At 42.7% G+C, this 18,504-nt stretch overlaps 1 long non-coding RNA gene across 5 annotated transcripts in view; it reads left to right on the top strand.

Moving 5' to 3' along the window:
- Positions 1 to 18,504, top strand: part of LOC120247452 — a 119,017-nt gene that overhangs the window by 90,714 nt on the left and 9,799 nt on the right. For 4 of the 5 annotated variants that reach the window (XR_005532313.1, XR_005532312.1, XR_005532316.1 and 1 more), the window contains 3 exons: positions 1,456 to 1,670; positions 6,552 to 6,678; positions 9,529 to 9,964. This is a non-coding gene — a long non-coding RNA (uncharacterized LOC120247452). Of the gene's footprint in view, positions 1 to 1,455; positions 1,671 to 6,551; positions 6,679 to 9,528; positions 9,965 to 18,504 lie in introns of those variants that run through there. The other variant, XR_005532315.1, reaches the window with a different exon arrangement.

Consider the following 18,504-nt stretch of genomic DNA (forward strand, 5'->3'; position numbering starts at 1 on the left):
TATGTTTACATGTATAGGAGGATTAGGAGGAACTTAACAGAGGACCATGGGGGAGAAGAAGGGGGGAAATGGTGGGGGAAAGGGAGAGAGGCAAACCATGAGAGACTCTTGAATGCTGATAAAAACTGAGAACTGATGGATGGAGGGGGGGAGGGGGGATGGGCATGGAGGAGGGCACTTGTGGGGATGAGCACTGGGTGTTATGTGGAAACTAATTTGACAATAAACTATTTGTAAAAAAAAAAAAAAAAAAACTTTTATTTTAAAGCATGTAAGGCAAGTTCTCAATTCATTTTCCTGAGATGTCATTCAAACACAGGGGCTACCATGAGCCATTCTACTCCATGTCTTCCTGACATGGTTTTAATAAAGGTAGGGCACTTATTATTATTATTGTTATTAAAGGCAGCTGCCCTTTTACTTTCCATAATCTTCTACAGTGCTCATCTGGTTATAAGGCTCCAAACCAGAATAACAGCTCACCCAAGGCAGTGTAATGTCTGGCCTAAATTTTGCAAAACTATATTATTTCTTCACCCTGGAGTGAAGCAGACACTCATGTCTGACAGCATTATAAGTAACTCAGATCAAAGTATTGATCAGGAGTGGATATGTTGTTTTCCAGTGGGAGGATAAGGATGGAGAAGCCAATCTATTATTGCCTCTATCAGCTATCTCACTGAAAAGCAATTGGGCTAATGATACCAACTTATAATTGTCAATTGGTTTTAGCTAGAAAGTAGACAATAACTCATTGTATTGTCATGGCATCTGTTAAGAGGATACTGTTGAGGATGTCAGTTTCCAAATTTGATGCTCTTCTCCTTCATGTACATTTTTTAAAAAGAGAAGCAAAATCCAGTCTTTTCTTAAATGAAAAGCATAGATGACTCTTCAACCGCTGTTTCTGATCTCCAAGAACACATATTTTGCCATTTGATTAGAATTCTGTTCTGTTTGGTGGTGTCCAGAGCTCTGTCTCCTCAACTAGATTCTAGAGAAATAATCAGAGGCTAATCATGTCCTTGCTCCCATAAAATGAAACCATAAAACCTTAGGGAACCTGAACAAATCCTTGGAATCCTGTAGTTCAGAGTTGTAAACCTGTAGTTTTAAAGCTGAATCTGACCTATAGTTATATTTAGTTTAGTTTATAGTATTTTTTAAATCTCATTTTTATTTAGTTTTTATTTATTTCGAGAGAGAGAGGAGAAAGAGAGAGAGAGAGGGAGAGAATAAGTGGGAGAGGGGCTCAATCTCATGAACCATGAGGTCATGACCTGAGCTGAAATCAAGAGTCAGCCACTTAACCAAAGACACCCTGCTTATAGTACTTTTATATCTTAGGAATAAGTATAGCCAATATTTATTAAGCTCTTACTTCACATGCTTTGTGTTATTTAATCCTGACAATTATTTTATGAGATGAGTATTATTATTGTCTTTATTTTACAGGTGAGAAACCCAAGGCCTAGCGATGTTAAGGAACTTGCCAAATATTGGAGTCAGTAAGAGGTAAACCTGGGGTCTGAACTCAGACGGCGTAGTTCCAGAAAGTATCTTCCTAACTGCTACAAAAAAGGAGTCGCCAACATTAAAAAAAAAAAAAAGTCAAGCAATTTCACGGAATCATGGGATTCATTCCCTCTCTTGAACAACTGTAACATACGGTGAGTGTCCACTGGAGGTAAAGAGTGTTCTCCCATTTTGATTGGATAAATGTTCTCAAACTTGCCTTTCTTTCATCTTGCTTACTTCTCTCATTTGTATAATAGCTTGATCTTTGCTTGCATTTATGACCCCTGATCTAATTCAGTGGTTCTCAGCTGGGGTGATTTTGCCTTCCCACCCCAGGAGACATTTGGCAATGTCTGAAGATATATTTGATGGTCCTAACTGGGGCAGGCTGGGGGTGGGGGTGCTACTGACGTCTAGTGGGTAAATGCCAGGCATGCTGCCAAACTTCTAAAGAGTTATATGGTCCAAAATGCCAACAGTGCTGAGGTTGAGAAACTCCAATCTGATTTAACCTCCCCATTTCATAGGTGGGAAAAATGAGACCTGAAGGGACATGAGTTGCTACAGACCCCAAAGCAAGTCAAAGTCAAGGGTGGGAGGGTACACATACCCCACTTCTCCTTGACCATTTCCAGGTTATAAGCTTTGCAGGCCTTGAACAGAGATTTTTATAAATGGTATCTTTCTAGTGTGCTTTGTTAAAATGAGAAAAAGAGAACTAAATATTACAATTGCTGTGAAAAATCTTCATTGTCTCATCTATTGAATGGAAGATTTGCTAATTAAGAATCCTGTAATTAGCTTTACATGAAAAATGGTATGCTTTCAGAGTAGCTGGCAGGATCCAACTATAAATCACACCCTTTTCTAAGAATCTTTAATATGTATTTATTATATAACAGGCACATGTTGGCTGGGAATATTATTGCTTTTTCTTCATAAAGTGTGCAGTTTACAAGGAAGAGGAGAGATACTACTTTCAGTTTTGATTCAGCTAATGACCAGGAAATTCACAAGAAACCTCTAAACTATATCCCTTTATTGTGGGTTTTTATGATTTTGTAGTCAGGTGAGATAAGGTGGTAGTCTTAGCTCAAACCTCTGAACCCCTTTGCTTTGCATAGATTCCGTTCAGACTATTGCCATGGTTCAACATACATGTTTTAGGTTGAATATTTCTGAGACTTCTTGAAGACCTGAAGTGGATTACATAGACCAGCTACCTTCATTATTATCCTTTTTACTCAAAGGGCAAGAGAGAAGACAGAGCTGGGAGCTTAAAACACATATGAAGGATATAATCATAGCTAAAATTTCCTACTTAGAAGGCACTGTCGAAAGTGCTTAGTGTAGATTATCTTATTTAACCTCATTTTACCAGTGTTTCCTGCACTGTACTCTATTGATACATGATGAAAAATTTATATCTTACATAATCAAAATTCCAAGGTAGGAGAGTTCTGGGGCTGGTTAATTTGGTGACTTAACAGTGCCTTCAAGGACTCAAGTTCTTTCCATCATTTTAGACTCCCCTTCTCACGATGATTGGAATAGTTCTCAGGAGAGATTGGCTGAGGTAGCAACATGGCTGTTGTAGTTCTGGCCTTCACATCATTACTGTGTGTGTGTGTGTGTGTGTGTGTGTGTGTGTGTCTTTTTTAATTCAGTGCAGAAACCTTTCCAGAGCCCTCTTGCATATATCCCTTCACAACTGATTGGCCACAATTCTGTCATTTGTCCATTCCTTAGTTGCTTACTGGCAAGGGGAATGGAGTTACCATATGGGTGTAGTGAAACATTGAACTGTGAGGAGGAGGGTTAGCTGAACAAGATCCAGGTTCTATTAACAGAAAGAAAGGGGATGGCTGACAGGTAGTTAGGAAACCACAGTGTCTCTTACAACCATTTTGAGCTGGGTTGGGTTTCTTTGCTGCTGCCTTAACACTGGGCATGACAGCAGCCCTTTTCTAAGAAAGTGGGTAGAATTCCATGTAGTAGAATTACCCAGGTCAAACTTTTAGGGGCCCAGGACAAGCTAGGGCCTCCTTCAAGCAGAGACAGGGCTGAAAGGGTGTGCTGCCCCACCCTGCTGACAGGCCTAGGAGCCAGCCCTACATGCTGGTTGTCACCAGGCAGGCAGTCCCCAGGCGCTTCTCTCTCTGCCCAGGGGCAGTGCCTGCCAGAGAGCAAGCTGTGACTCCATAAGCTGACACCAAAAAAACTAAACTCATACTCCCTGTTAGCTGATAAACTTTCCCTCTCAAAACCAAGGAAAGGCCTCGGTCTTCCTCATTCACTCTGGTGCCACCTTTTCTCCTTTGAGACCTGCCTTGAGGTTCATTTTCAATTGCTTTCATCCAGATTAACGCTGGTGAGGAATCCAGTAATGAATGCTCCTATGCTCCATGGTTGTTTCCTTCTACTGTGATAGTCCAGACTACTGGATAGCAAATCAGTATTTATGTTGGCTCTCTATCGACAGTAGAGTCTGAGTCTGAATCCTAACTCCAGCAACTGCTAGTGGGGGACCTAGTGAGTTACTTAATTTCTCTAAACCCTTGTCTTCCCAGCTGGGAAATGTAGATAATGTTGGTAGTGACATCTCTCTCTCAAGGTGCAGATTAAATGAAAACATGTACACAAAATGTTTAGAACAGCACCTAACACATAGTAGGACTCAATGAATAGTAACTATTAACATTTTTAGTTAGGAAATATGCACAAGTTCTGGAGTGTTCCATAGCTGACCAGTTAGTAACACTGGAGTGTCAAAATCTAGAATCAGACGAATAGGTTTCTTCTAATTTTGGCTGATCCTCTAAGCCTCAATTTTACCCCTTAAAAAATGTCCTGTAAATGTAAAACAAGACTGTGTGAGAATTTAACAAAATAGTATACCCCGTGTTTAATTATATACAACTATTAATACATATTCAAGTTCTCAGAGACAATGTGCCTTTGCTCTGTCAAGATTCAGTGTATCCATATTCCATGAGCTCTTCTGATTTGGGGGTTTTTCCTCTACCTCCCTGCTAGTGTCACCGGAGCCCTCTCCCAGCCTCCAGAGATTGTGGAAGTTTATTTAAACTTTGGATTTACAAACTGGCTGTCCTCCCCCACTCTTCAAAGCTCTGGGCCTAATTGGAATGCAAATGTCTCCCCTGGTAGCTGAGCATTGCTTCTGTCACTTGGGGGAAGACCCTTGGCCATCCAGGGCTGGATGTGAGGCAAAAAGGACCCCACCCCTGGGCTCTCCATCTTTGTGGGGAGAAAATGATGATGATGTATGAGACAGTGATGCCTTTGGAGTCCAAGGAGGACATGACAGACGGGATAATATGAGAGGAAAATACTGTCTTCGTAATGGAGACTGATGGCCTTTGCTTGTCTTCCTGGCATTGTTAGGACAGGGGCTGAACTGGGCCTTCTTCATGCGTTGGCAGGTTGGGTATGTCGTCCACGCTGCCCTCAGTGGTAGTCTTCAACCAAGGGGCGGAGGATGGGAGAAACAAACAGAGGGGATTTGTGGGGCTGTTGATCACAGGCCTCAACCCCTCTTGGCTTTGACATGCATGCTTGTCAGGAATGACAGGCCTCTCTGGATCTGTTCATAACTGCTGGCTTTGGGGTCTTTTGCCTTCCACCCATAAGTCCTCTCTGCCTCCCAACCCCCAGTAAAAAACAACTATGTTAAACTAAAAACTCTAAAAAAAAAAAAGAAAAGCCCCAGATCCTTACCAAACCACTCCTACCCCCATTTCAGGCCCCTAGTTGGCCGCAGGAAAGAAAGCCTAAAACTAGAGTAGGAATGTCATCTTTAGAAATCATCTTTTGGAGCAGTTTTATTAATTTCACTTCTCTGTGGTTACCACATGTTTGGGGAAGACAATTGGTTTCACAGATCTGTGTGGGAGGCTGAAGATTTGGCTCTGAGGCAGCAGAGAAAACCTACTGCGAGAACAGGCTCACTAATTGACATACAGCAAAGATGTTCTTTAAGGAAACTTTTCTCTTAGTGCCTGTTTTTTTTTTTTAATCTAATTTTTAATTTTTAAGTTAATTGTATTTTTTTTTAAAGACAGGCTCTATTTTTATTTTCCTTCTACCTATCCATTTCCCACCCCGATTTCCTCCCTGCAATTTCCAGACTAGAAATTAAAAGGAAGACTAGACCAAGTATTAATTCACAATTTTGGCTTCAAGGTCACTGCCAGTGGCTACTGATGCATCAAAGGCCAGGGCTCCAAAAGAAATGAGCCCTTGGCCCCTGGGCTTCTATCTCTGACATGTCAGCTGAAGCATTTCTGGTCTGAGCATGGTCCTGGCAAAGTGTGGAGAAGCAGGTGATTCCGGGCTGAGCATTAGCACTCTTATACTTGGGAGAAGCCGGCTCACAGTTACTCAGGGCACTGTTGCAGCACCTCCCTGGTATATTTTTAAGGGAGAGGGACTGTACTATTGGATGCTTTTTTGAGATATTAGCTTGAATGACTGCATCATCTGGACAGAAATCAGTTTTGATTCTAAATAAATAATAGGCCAAGCTGGAAAAAAAAAAAAAAACACCTCAATTGTTTGATCTGTGGGTGGTGGTAGGTGAGTAGCTGCTGTTTTAGAACTTTGAATGTGGGTCCCTTGGCATTAGCTTTATTTAAAATAGAGTAGTAGCTCTTCATGCTCTCCGAAAAGTTAATAGCCCACCTTAAAGGAGAAGGTAGCCCCGCAGTGCTTATACGTTACTAATTATACTGCCCTAGCAGGAGGAGGAGTATAAGGCACTTTAGAGAACTCGGGGAGACAGGGTTCCTCCCCAGCAGCTTCCATGATTACTTGAGATGGGTAAGAGGTTTGTCAGCAGATGTTTGGAAACCTGATGTGAAATAGACAGGTGTGGCGACAGGGACTTATGTCTTTGCCCAAAAAGGTCCCTCAGTTGGTTCCCTGGGTGTGGTTGGAAGCGGCCATGGTCACTTTTCCCTTGCCTCTGTGTTTTCATTTGCTCCATCCTCTACTTCTTTGTGCCCTGTAATCAGGTCCAGCATGAGCCAGGAGGGGCTTGTCCCCATTTTCTCCGTTCTGCCGCAAAGTTTCCCCTGCTAGCATCAAAGTGAGCAGCATGGCTGAGCCAGTCACATGTATGAATCCCGAAGAACTGTCTCGGTAAAGTTATGGCAAGGTGGGCAGGCGCCTGGGTGGTCCTGGCGCTGGTGGGAAGCTGGTCCAAGTGTAGACCCTGACAAGAAAGCTGCCATGGAGCCCTTCTAGAGGCTTCTGGGGTGAGGAATTGATCTTCGCTTTGTTGTTTTTGTGACCTTGGCTGAGATCAAAACCCTCCCCAGAAAAATGATAGTTATAGCATATCAGCCTGCCAAAGAGGGGTATTATTTCAAACGTGAAAGCATTACATTAAAAAAAAAAAAAAAAAAGAGACCCAGGGGAAGGAAGGAAAAAGGGGGCTGTGAGTGGAGAGGAAGTGACACGTTCGTGAAATCAGAGCTTTTTAAGGTTGTTTTGGGCACAGTTTCAAGAGGAAGTGCCGGTTTATTAAGACAAACAATCGCTAATCTAATCTCTATCAAGAGACATATTTAAGTTCAAGCACACTTTTAAAAAAATTTTTTTGCCTCTTCTGGATTCTGGATTTTCAATTGAATGCTGGAATATGAGTGTAAATCCGATGGAAGCAAAACAATTTACGGAAGAACCATTTCTGATTTCTGCTACATGTATGAAGTTGGAGAAAATTGACCAGCAATCCAGAACGACCTGATTTTCTTGGACTTCTGCCTCAAGCCCCCTTTCCTAATTAACTAATCAATCTTCCTTTAATGAAGACTTCCTCCTCTGAAGGCTCCCCAGACTCCTGTTTTGTTAGCCTGTCTTCCTCCCAGCTCTGAGGCCCCTGAGGCACACCTAAGACATGATCACATCGCCCAGCTCCACTGGCCTGGTTACTTGCCTGCTTTCTCTACTAAACTGGCTTCTTGAAGACTAAAAACACCTGGCCCATGTCAAATGCTCAATAAACGTTAGGTCGATGTTGAACATAGTTGGGATATAGAAAAATAAGGATCATCCCTTTATTACTTTTGTACTGCCATGTAACGAATTACCACAAATCAAGTGGCTTAAAACAACTCACATTGATTAACACAGTTTAATTCACTAACACAGTTTCCCTGCATCAGGAGTCAGGGCACAGCTTAGGTGAAGCTTCTGCTCAAGGTCTCAGAAGGGCTGCAATCAGGCATTGACCTGGGCTGCAGTCTCACCTGGGGCCTCTGAGGGACGATCTGTTTCCAAGCTCATTGAGGTTTTGTTAAGAATTTGTTTCCTTGTGGTTGACTGATTTGGTTGGCTAGAAGCCACCAGCAATTTACAACATGGATGTTTGCCTCTTAAAGGCTTGCAGGAGAATCTTGTTCAATGTATTTGGCTGGATAGACTCCACATAACGTAATGTAATCAAAGGAATAACATCTCTGCACCTTTGCCTACTCTATTAGCTAAAAGCAATTCCCAGGTCTTGCCTACACTCAGGGGATGAGATTATTCAAGGGCATAAACTAGTGGGGGCAAGCTCAGGGTCTGTCTACCTCAATCTCTAGGCACAACTAATTCCACTAGGACAAGAACTTTCATGCCTCCTCCCCCCAAAAAAGTTGTTTCTTTTCTTTGAGGCTTATAGGAGAATAGCTTACTGTTTCTAGTGTGTGTTCTATTATCTGAATCAGTTTCTATGTTTTGTAGTTGCTTGTCCAGAAAAAATTTGTTCCTTCCTGTTTGGCTGCTCATGCCAGCGTCACCCCTTCATCCAGCAGTATTTTCTAGTTCAGCTTCTTCCAGCTTTTCTAGAGCTAGCCTCAGTGTACCCCTCAGAGAGCAGCACTAGCTGGGTGGTACTCCCTTTATGGAGGTCTGAGCCCCAGACCCACAGAATCTTTCTCTAAGCTTGTAGGTTCCAATCACTCCATTCTTTTCACTTCATTCTCCCTAGTGCTGGTGGCAATTGCCTGCAGTTATTACCTTGTTATTAGTTCAGTGTTTTCATTTTGCTTTTTCAGTCCTCAAACACATATTTAACCAAACTTCTATATTATATTCTCTGTTAAAATACCTAGCATGGTTTGTTTTTCTGACTGGCTCTGACAGATACAGTATCATAATTTTTATCCAAGTTGCCAAGAAATTATAGGGTTTCAATAACTGCTATTGGAATCTTATAAGCCAAAGGACTGACATTTAGCAAAGAATTGAAACCCACCTTCTGGTTCCCAAGTTGATGCTTTTAGAATGTTGGGCCCATAGTTGACTGTGCCAGCCTGTATAAGTCTTCTTGGCTAACTAGTAAAAGATATAAATAGGCTCACAGGGGGTAATTCATTTATTCCCCAAATTATAGTGAATCATGACTAGAGAGACTCCAGCCCCTGAGAAGCCCAAACTTAGAAATCAGTAAAGCTATTTCTGTGAAGTTATGGAATATACTCAGATATTCCTATTTCACAGATGAGGAAACAGTAATTTCCATGCAAGGCCTTCTTGCCAGTAGAAGGCTTCAAGTCAGGCACTATAGCTACAGATGTCTTCTCACCTGGCCCCTAATGAACTGGTTCCTCTTCCTGTGTCCCCTAACTTTTTTAATGGCATCTGTACCCAAGTTCAAAATCTACAAATTACTAAAAGATGACTCTGTCTGACCTTCTCCCTTAAATTAGGCCAGCTGATCTTCTTCCAGAATGTCTCCTACATTTGTGTTGTATAGTCTCTGAGTTTTGTTAGGCCCTCTTTATCTCATGCCCACGCTATTAAAATAGCCTTGTGATTAGTCTCTCTGCTGTCATCCATTTGGTCCACTCCTACCAGAAAAACGTATCTCAGATAGAACTCAGAATATTGCTTCTTTCCTCAGAATGCCCTACAGGGTAATATTCAAATATCACAGCTGGGAAGGTAGAACTTCCTTCAAAATTTTATCTCAACCTCTGTCCTCCTGTTTCTCTCTTTTAGGTGTCCTTCATGCCAGCCAGACCTGTCTGCAGCTGCTTGAGCCTGGCCTACACTCCTGCTGAACCCCTTTCCTTCTGCTGTAGCTCACACACACCCTTATCATGGCCTCCTCCTCCAATCCCATCTGCTCTCCCTAGAGACACTCTCATGTTCCACTTCCTCCACTCAGCCTTCCTTGATTCTCCTAACTGAAGAACCTCTTCTTTCTACTTTCTGAAATGACCACGTAAGACACACGTAGATGGTGATGATAACTATAGGAGCTGTACAGCTACGCTAACATCTGACGATGGTCTGTTCTGCTCCTCAGCATTGTATATGCTCTTGACCCACATTATCTCATTTAATCCTTATGGAGCTTCTTTGAGATACAGACTTTCATTTTTATTGCTGAGTAAGCCACCTTAGTAAATTACATAAATTGTTCAAAATCTCATAGCCCATTTTCTGTCTTATGTAAACTATTTGTACTCTCTCTTATTTATCCTCTAAATGGATAGCTCACTGAGATCAGGGAGCATTCTTTGTTCAGCTATGACCCTTATTCTAAGCCTCTGGAGTACCTTGTGCATGGTGGACAAGTAAATCACCAATTTGCTGAAGATCTCAAAATTCACAAATTTTACCACCAAATTGTTTGGTCATGTTTTTGGTGCTGAAATTTTATTTTTAAAATTTTTTGGTTATCTGTGAAGCATACATATGTGCTCTATGTAATGTAGGTCGAGATGGGAGCAAAAAAGAAGTGTTTCTAAGAAGTTTGGAATAGGTTAATTCCTGGTTTCCTTCTGCTATAGTTTGAGAGAGGGTCTTTGGGACAGTTCCTGAAGTCTCTGCTTCAAGAAGTTACAAACAAATTTAGGAGCACTTTCAATTTGTAATGAAACTCTGCTCAACATGCAAAGAATCCTTCTGAATGTCTGCTGGTGATCACTTTGTTTTCAAAGTTTGCGTTTTTGCTTATTGGCATATATTTCTGAAGCAGGGCATTGCCTGACACAATGGGGGAGGCATGCCCCTTTGGAAGAACTGAATGTTACTGGGCTTGGAGTAGGAATCATTCAAAAACTACCCAAATGATTTATTAAACAGAAAGTCAGGAGCATAGGTTCAAGATCATGAGTTAGAACTATGGGGTTGAGAAGGAGCTCAATATTCTTGGAATAATAAGGCTGACCTTTTAGGAGAGCAGCTCTGGGGAGATGGCTGTATAGATAAGCCCTCAAGATTCACTTGCGGAGGGACACAATTTTGGTAAATGCATTCAGTTGCCTTTTGCTCTGATTTCTGAGCTGCTGATGCTCCTGGGTTTGAGATGGCTTTCAAAGAACCAAAGACTCCTTATGCAGTCCCACTTCCAGGTAGCCATTACATATTCTTGTGAGGGGCCCAGGGAACAGAGATGGAAGTGTCTGAGGTGTGGGGGAAGAATGAGGAAGGTCAGAAGAAGGCTAGTAACCAGACTGCTTGTCAAACAAGTGGAGCAGCTGTGGGGGGAAATGGTCATTCAGCATTTCTCTTTCTCTTTTCTGGGTACCTTGTCCAGGAGCCATTCCTCTGACCCTTGATGAGAGATGGTCACTGAAGTATCCCTACTTTGTGCATAGAGGCACCACAAATGGCCTGCCCTTGGTGGGACTGGATTTACAGGATTTCCTGTACTGAGCATGAAGCCCTATTACTCTCTTTCCACTGTTCTAGCTTTAGTTAGCGTTGTTCTGGGTTATAGGTAGGGCAGAGATTCCTGGCCGCCATGGAGTTGTGCCCTCCTTGAAAGTGTTACTATGCCAGATGCCTTGACTGGCTCTAGCCCACCAGGCTGCATGTGCACAGGCATGGACCGTACAGTGGCATGCTCTTTGGCCTGGTCCCACAGCTGTGCAGGCCCGGGCTTACGGAAGCCGTGGATGTTGCTCCACTGGCCAACATTGGCAAGGAGACCTGAGCCCTTCTACTGTAGGTCCCGCAGACAGGCTGAGCAGGCAGCCCCCTAGATCCACTGTGATGCAGAGGATCCTGAAAGGATATGGGGCAACCCATATCATTTGTGGTAAATATGGGTCACTTCTGAGCATGGAAAGGAGCATGAATTAATAATTATGTTGGGGCCACAGGCAAAACAATAGAATTGTCTCTGGAAAACCTGGAATCACTATACTGAAAGGTACTTTGGTCTCAATTCAATTTAACAACATTTCTCAAGCATCTCTGTACCAGTTATCATCTCCTTCCATAACTGAGCAAGGACATGTCAACAAGTAATGCCAGAATAGAAGGTTGGATGCAATTGTGGAAGTGGGGGCAAACTAAAAGACAACAAAAGGAGGGCAAGGGTGTGGAGGAGGCACAGGGAAGATGTCAACTCAACGAGTTTTCAAAGACATGTTTCCAAAGCATATGATGACAGAAGGGGGTTCTAGCAAGAGAAAAGAGCAAATGCAAATGCAAAGTCACAGATACTTGAGAGCACAGAGCACATTTGAGGGATTGTAAGGAGATGGAGAGTAAAGTGGGAAGAGGGAGTGACAGGAGATAAAACTAAATGGAAGCCAGGTCATAAGCTGCCCATAGGCCAGACCAGACAGCTTGGACATGCTTGGAACAGGATTGGCAATTGTGGCCCATGGGCTAAATCTAGTCTGCCCTTTGTTTTTGTTTTATTAGACTTCAATCAGACTCATTCATTATGTGTTGTATGTGGCTGCTTTCACACTACAAAAGCAGAGTTGAGGAGTTCCAACAGACTACGTGGCCCACCAGACCTAAAATATCTGCTCTTTCTGGGTCACCTGGGTAGCTAAGTCAGTTGAGTGTCTGACTTCAGCTCAGGTCATGATCTTGCAGTTAATGAGTTTGAGCCCCACATTGGGCTCATTCCCGTCAGCCTCTCAGCACAGATCCAGTTTCAGATTCCTCTGTCCCCCTCTCTCCCTGCTCCTCCCCTGCTTGAACTCTCTCTCTCCTAAATAAATAAATAAATTAATTAATTAATTAAATAAAAAAACATTAAAAAATATATATCTGCTCTTTCTTTACAGAAAAGGTTTGGTGACCCCTAGCTAAGAGCCATGGTGGACCACTGAAGGACTTTAAGTAATAATGTAAAGCATATTTCTGATTTAGAAAGATCTCATGGGGTAGGAGGGAGGGATACATGGGTGGGAGAAAAAGGGTGGGAGCCTATTGTGATAGATTCTTGCTCATGCATTCAGTCTTATGGAGGGTCCACCATATGCCGGACACAGTGGTAGTCTGGGAATTCACAGATAAGGACACAATCCACTTCTCATGCCCATCACAAACCAGACAAGAAAAGGTAAGTACCTGGACCAAGGTAGTAGAAATGATGATGGATAGGAGAGGGTGAACCAGAGAGAGTTTTAGAAGGATGGAGCAAGAGATGTTAGGGCTCTGGGTTTTGGACAAGGTGGTTGGTGGTGACCTTCTCTGAAATTGGGACACTTAAGGAGAAGCAGGTTTACTTCCACTTATCTCCCCGTTGGCCTCCTTAAACTCACTACATTTGTCCTGTTAGATAAAATTCTTAGGAGCTTTCTAGAGGCATAGATGTTTTAAATGGGTTCAGATTTATCTGATACTGACACTTGAACAAGAATTCGTTTAACAGAATGAATACCATCTTAATTCATGTTCACCTAGAAAAGAGCTAAGCCCTGACCAAATTTGAAGGAAGAGGTCCTATATGGTCCCATGGGAAATCTTTGCTACAAGTGCTCCCCTGAGCCAGCAGGTAGAAGGACTGACTTCCTTATGCTGGTAACACAAGTACCAGATTGACTTCCCAGAACATAGTTGGTGCTCAGTGAATGTGCACTGGATGAAACTTTGAGCTTGAATCACTTTGGGTCCTAGCAAAACAAATGGTAAACTCAAAATGGTGGGCTTCAATTGAAGCCTGTTTTGTGGAGAGGTATCTACAGAGGTGAGGGCAGGTGCGTGGAAGCATCGGGGATGGTGACGCAACTGGAGACTAGCAACAATGGAAACTGACCTGAAGGGGAAGGAAAGGTGTCACCAAACCAGTGTGAGTCATAGCCATAAAAGAGGGGTGCTGTTCAGAGACAACTGAGATTAGTTTGAGCTGCAAGGGATTTCAGCCACTGAGGAAACTATAACTTGTCATGGAGTTGGAGGGGGTGCAGAAGGGGAGGAGAGGAGAATCAGAACTCCAGCCCCTCACTACTCCTTCTGATCTGCTGATGCCTCCCACTAGCTGAACCCAATCAGGAGTCCTGGAGCAGGGGAGCCACAATAACACAGTAGGTAGTGGCCATCCTCCCAGCACAAACAGTTGGGGAGAGAAGAGCCTCTCTCATTTCTTTTAGTTTTGGGGAACATAAGCTTGGTCACACTTGTCCTATTGAATTATAGTATTGAATTGTTAGCAATATTGAAGTTCTTGGACAAACATGTCATTATTTAGCAAAATACATACTTACTGTTCATATATTTCTGTAAATAGTTCTGGCATGCCTAGCAAGTGCCAGGTGCTTTACTGAGTCACATACAGAGATGACAGACAGTGCTAGAATGGAGCATTCGTGTACACAGGACTTTCTGTGTATTCTAGTAGCATAGATCTCTGGCAATGGGGTCCTGGGCCAAGGGGAATTCACAGTTTACACTGACAGGCCCTGACAAATCACCTCTCTAAAAAGTTGACTATATTCTCTAAGGACATTTGAGTATGTCCACTCCACCACACCATCTCCCTGGTCACTGGTGAGGTGAAGCAGTTTTTTTTCATGTTTTGATCAGTCCTTTGTAAATTTTTTTGGTGAAACATAGTGGTTTAGAGCTTAGTGCTTGAAACAAGGCTGCTATGTGGATTCAAACCCTGTCTTTGCCACTATTGACTGTGTGACCTTAGGCAAGTTATTTAACCCCTTGCCCCTCCCCACCCCCTATTCTTCATGTGTGAAATGAGGATAATGATATTATCTACCCTTTGGGGTTTTAGAGATTGTTAAGTGCCTGGCACATAGTGAACTTGATGTAAGAATTAGCTGTCATGATATTTGCCCATATCTTTTGCCCATTTTTCTCTCCCAGCAATATTGAAGTGTGACCAGGGCTAAGGACCACTAGATAGAAGACAGCCCATTTCTGTAGCTCTAGTCCAATTTCTGAAGTGGTCTGCTATCCCTGTAACATGACCGTGCACTGACACGGTAACACTTCACTTTCCTACCCTGATCATAGCCCTGGGTGCATTTTGAGTGGGCAGAGGGTCATCTGAGTGTTTTGGTTCTATTGGTGTCTTTGGGGTCCTGGTCACTGGGATGTGACTGAGGTTCCCTCAGAGAGTCACTTTTGCACAGGGGAAGGACAGCCAGCTCCTGCGGGTCCACAGAGGCCTCTGAGCTCAGCCAGCCTTTTCTCAGGCAGCCACCAGGTGGAACTGCTCCAGAGCTCAGGGCCTGCAGGAGGCCAGGTGCTCTGATGCTCACTTGCACCAGCTGAGGGCTGTGGTTGTGGCTGCCTGAGCTATTACTGCCTTTGGGGAGATCACACGCCCACAAGGGGAATGCCTCAAGTTGTTGAAAAAAAAAAATTGAAGGAGGAAGAGAAGAGCCGCTTCCTTTATAAGCCAGCCTCTCAGTTACACAACTCTGACTGTACATTTTCAGACTTTCCATACAAGTGAAGGTCACCTGAAGATAGACTGAAAAGTTTGTATCATAGTCACAGGAAAGTTCAAAGTGTTTGTGTGTGTGTAGCATCCTACTGAGGCTTCTACAGGCGACAGAGGGAAGTCACCATCAATCACCAGTGCCAGCGCCAGAGCGACTCTTCTTTATTGATGCCAGCTATGTGCCAGGAACTGTCCGACGTGCTAGCTCTAATTCCTGTACAGCAAGGAATGTGTGATGTTAGTGATGAGGAAAAGAAGGCTCAAAATATTTAACTATTGTGACCAAGATCCATCAGCTAGAAAGCGGCAGTCTACATTTTGAAAACAGATCTTTCTGCTGTCAGAGTTTATGTTCTTCCCACTGCCCAGTGTGTGGGGCTGCAGAATTTAGAAATGGAAAGGCCTTTAAACTTTGTGTTTACTCTGTACCCGAGATCACAAAGTTCATTAGTGACAATACTGGAACTAGAATCTCCTATCTCTTATTCAAGTACTTTTTCTTCCAGCCAATGAGTTTATTTCATAAAAGTCTTTGCTAAAAAAAAAAGTGGTGAATGAATAAGCAGCATGTAATAGCTGGCAGTCAGCTGGGGAAGGTGGTAAGGAGTTACAGGTTGTAGATTCGGATTTTGGTTCTACTGCTTCCTGGCTATATGGGCAAGTTATACAACTTATATTAGACTCTGTCATTTGTAAAGTGGTAATAATAATAACACTGAAATTGGGGCATCTGGGTGGCTCAGTTGATTGAGCATCCGACTTTGGCTTGGGTCATGATCTCATGGTTTGTGGGTCCAAGCCCCGCATTGGGACTCTGTGGTGATGGCTCAGAGCCTGAAGTCACCTTCGGATTCTGTGTCTCCCCCCTCTCTGCCCCTCCCATGCTTATGCTCTGTCTCTCTCTGTCTCTCAATAATAAATAAAATCATTGAAAAATGTAAAAATAATAACACTGAAATAAAAACACGAAGAGTGAGTTGACATAAGATGTATAGCATACACTAGGTACTTACATTATCTCTAGAAGGACAATTTTGAAATAGTGTTGGATCCAAGATTATTTTTAACTCAGGGCATCTTGAAAGTGGGATCTGTAAAGGTAGGAGCTATTTGTTGAAACTGGAAGCCATGAAATGCTTAGTTCAGAGCCGAGGTTCTAAAATCAAGGCTGTGTGCATTCAAATATCAATTCCATCACTGTTTAGCTGTGTGGCCTCAAGTAAGTCATGTAACCTTTCTGTGCCACAGTTACTCATCTGTGACTGAGAGTCATTACATTTATCTCATTAGGGCTGTGCATGGATTAAATGAGACAGTGCAGGAAGGGTATGAGCGTGGTATATTGATGCAGTAGATCCCCAGCAAATGTTCATCATCATTGGAAGAATCAGGAAACCTAGGAACTGAGGTGAGAACTAATATCATACAGTCATAATAAATACACAAGCAGAAAGATCTACTCTGTGGATTCAGAGTACATTTTGTAAAATAGTCATTGATGGTCCTGCCTATACATAACTTGATGGGGCGGGGGGGGGGAGGAAGCTCCTCCAATACTGTTGATGTAATTTGGCCAGTTGTTTTCAACTGACTTTTAGAAAATAAGTGATGGTGGAAGGCCTAGGTGCTTCAGTCAGTTGAGTGACTCTTGATTTCAGCTCAGGTCATGATCTCATGGTTTGTGAGATTGAGCCCCACATCAGGCTCTGCGCTGACAACATAGAGGCTGCTTGGGGTTCTCTCTCTCCCCCTCTCTCTGCACCTCCCCTGCTTGTGCTCTCTCTCTCAATAAATAGACATTTAAAAATAAGTGATGGTTTCTTGAAGGCATGCACAAGGAAGACCAGCACTCTACATACACGCTAATGACAGGAATAGGAATCACTTCTTTTCTGGAGGACAATTGAACAATGTATGAAAAATCATAAAAATATGCCCGATATTTGACCCATACTTCGGCTTTATTTAAGAAAATCGTTAAGGGTGTCCACAAAGATTCATTCATTTATTTTTTCAAAGACACTAAGTATCTACTATGTGACCCTCCTATGCCCTGGGGATAGTGTAGTGAAAAATGGAGTCACAGATGCTGCCCTCACAAAACTGATCATTTAATAGGGAGGATTGCTATTAGACAAAGAATTACATGACCAATTAATGAATCACAAATATGTGAAATGCAACAAAGGAGCTGTGTAGGGTCCATTAGCACAAACAGCCAAGGGCCTGATCCAGTCAGAAGCAAAATGCAGAAGTTGCATTTTGGCTGAGACTTAAGAGACTGTGAGTGGAGACTGAGGAGGAGTGCTCCAAGCAGGTGAATTGCCATATGCCAAGGCCACATTCCTTCCAGCTGCAGAGTGTCAAGGGATTTGGAGGAAGCTGTGAGGAACCTGTTTGGAAGGCTTCAACCAAACGGATGTCCATCACAGAATTCCTGACAAGAGTGCAAAGCTGAAAAAAATGACACCTAAACCCTAAATGTCTAACAATAAAGATTGGTTAAATAAATTGTGGTATCTATTCAAAGGAATATAGCAGCTCTATACAGCCTCCTGTAGCACAGAACACTAATTTATGATAAATAAAGAAATGTGATATGTTGTTTTATGAACAAAAGTTAACTATATGCACTGTATAATTCTATTCTCCTTAACGAATAATGTGTATAGGCATAGAGAACTTACCAACATGTTAACAGTAGCTATTTCTGGATGGTGAGGTAGTAGGAATTTTCATTTTCTTTTATCTATTTGTTTATTTGTTTGTTTGTTTATTTTAGAAAGAGAGCCTGCAGGAGTGGAGGATAGAGGTGGAGGGACAGGGTGAGAGAGAGAATCTCGGGCAGGCTTCACGCTCTGCACAGAACCCAGTGCGGGTCTTCATCTCATGAGCCTAGGATCATGACCTGAGCCTAAATCAAGAATCAGACACTCGACTGAGCCACCCAGGTCTTTTTCTTTTCTTTATCTATACTTTATAATGAACACACACACACACACACACACACACACAGTATGACTATGTTACTTTTGTAACAAAACCCCTTTTTATTTTTTTTTTATTTATTTATTTTTTTACAAATAGTTTATTGTCAAATTAGTTTCTACATAACACTCAGTGCTCATCCCCAAAGTGCCCTCCTTCATGCCCATCCCCCCCTCCCCCCCACATCCATCAGTCCTCAGTTTTTGTCAGCATTCAAGAGTCTCTCATGGTTTGCCTCTCTCCCTTTCCCCCACCATTTCCGCCCTTCTTCTCCCCCTTGGTCCTCCGTCAAGTTCCTCCTAATCCTCCTATACGTGCAAACATATGGTATT

Source organism: Hyaena hyaena, unplaced genomic scaffold (genome assembly GCF_003009895.1).
Source record: "Hyaena hyaena isolate Hyena2069 unplaced genomic scaffold, ASM300989v1 scaffold_522, whole genome shotgun sequence".
NCBI lineage: Eukaryota > Metazoa > Chordata > Mammalia > Carnivora > Hyaenidae > Hyaena > Hyaena hyaena.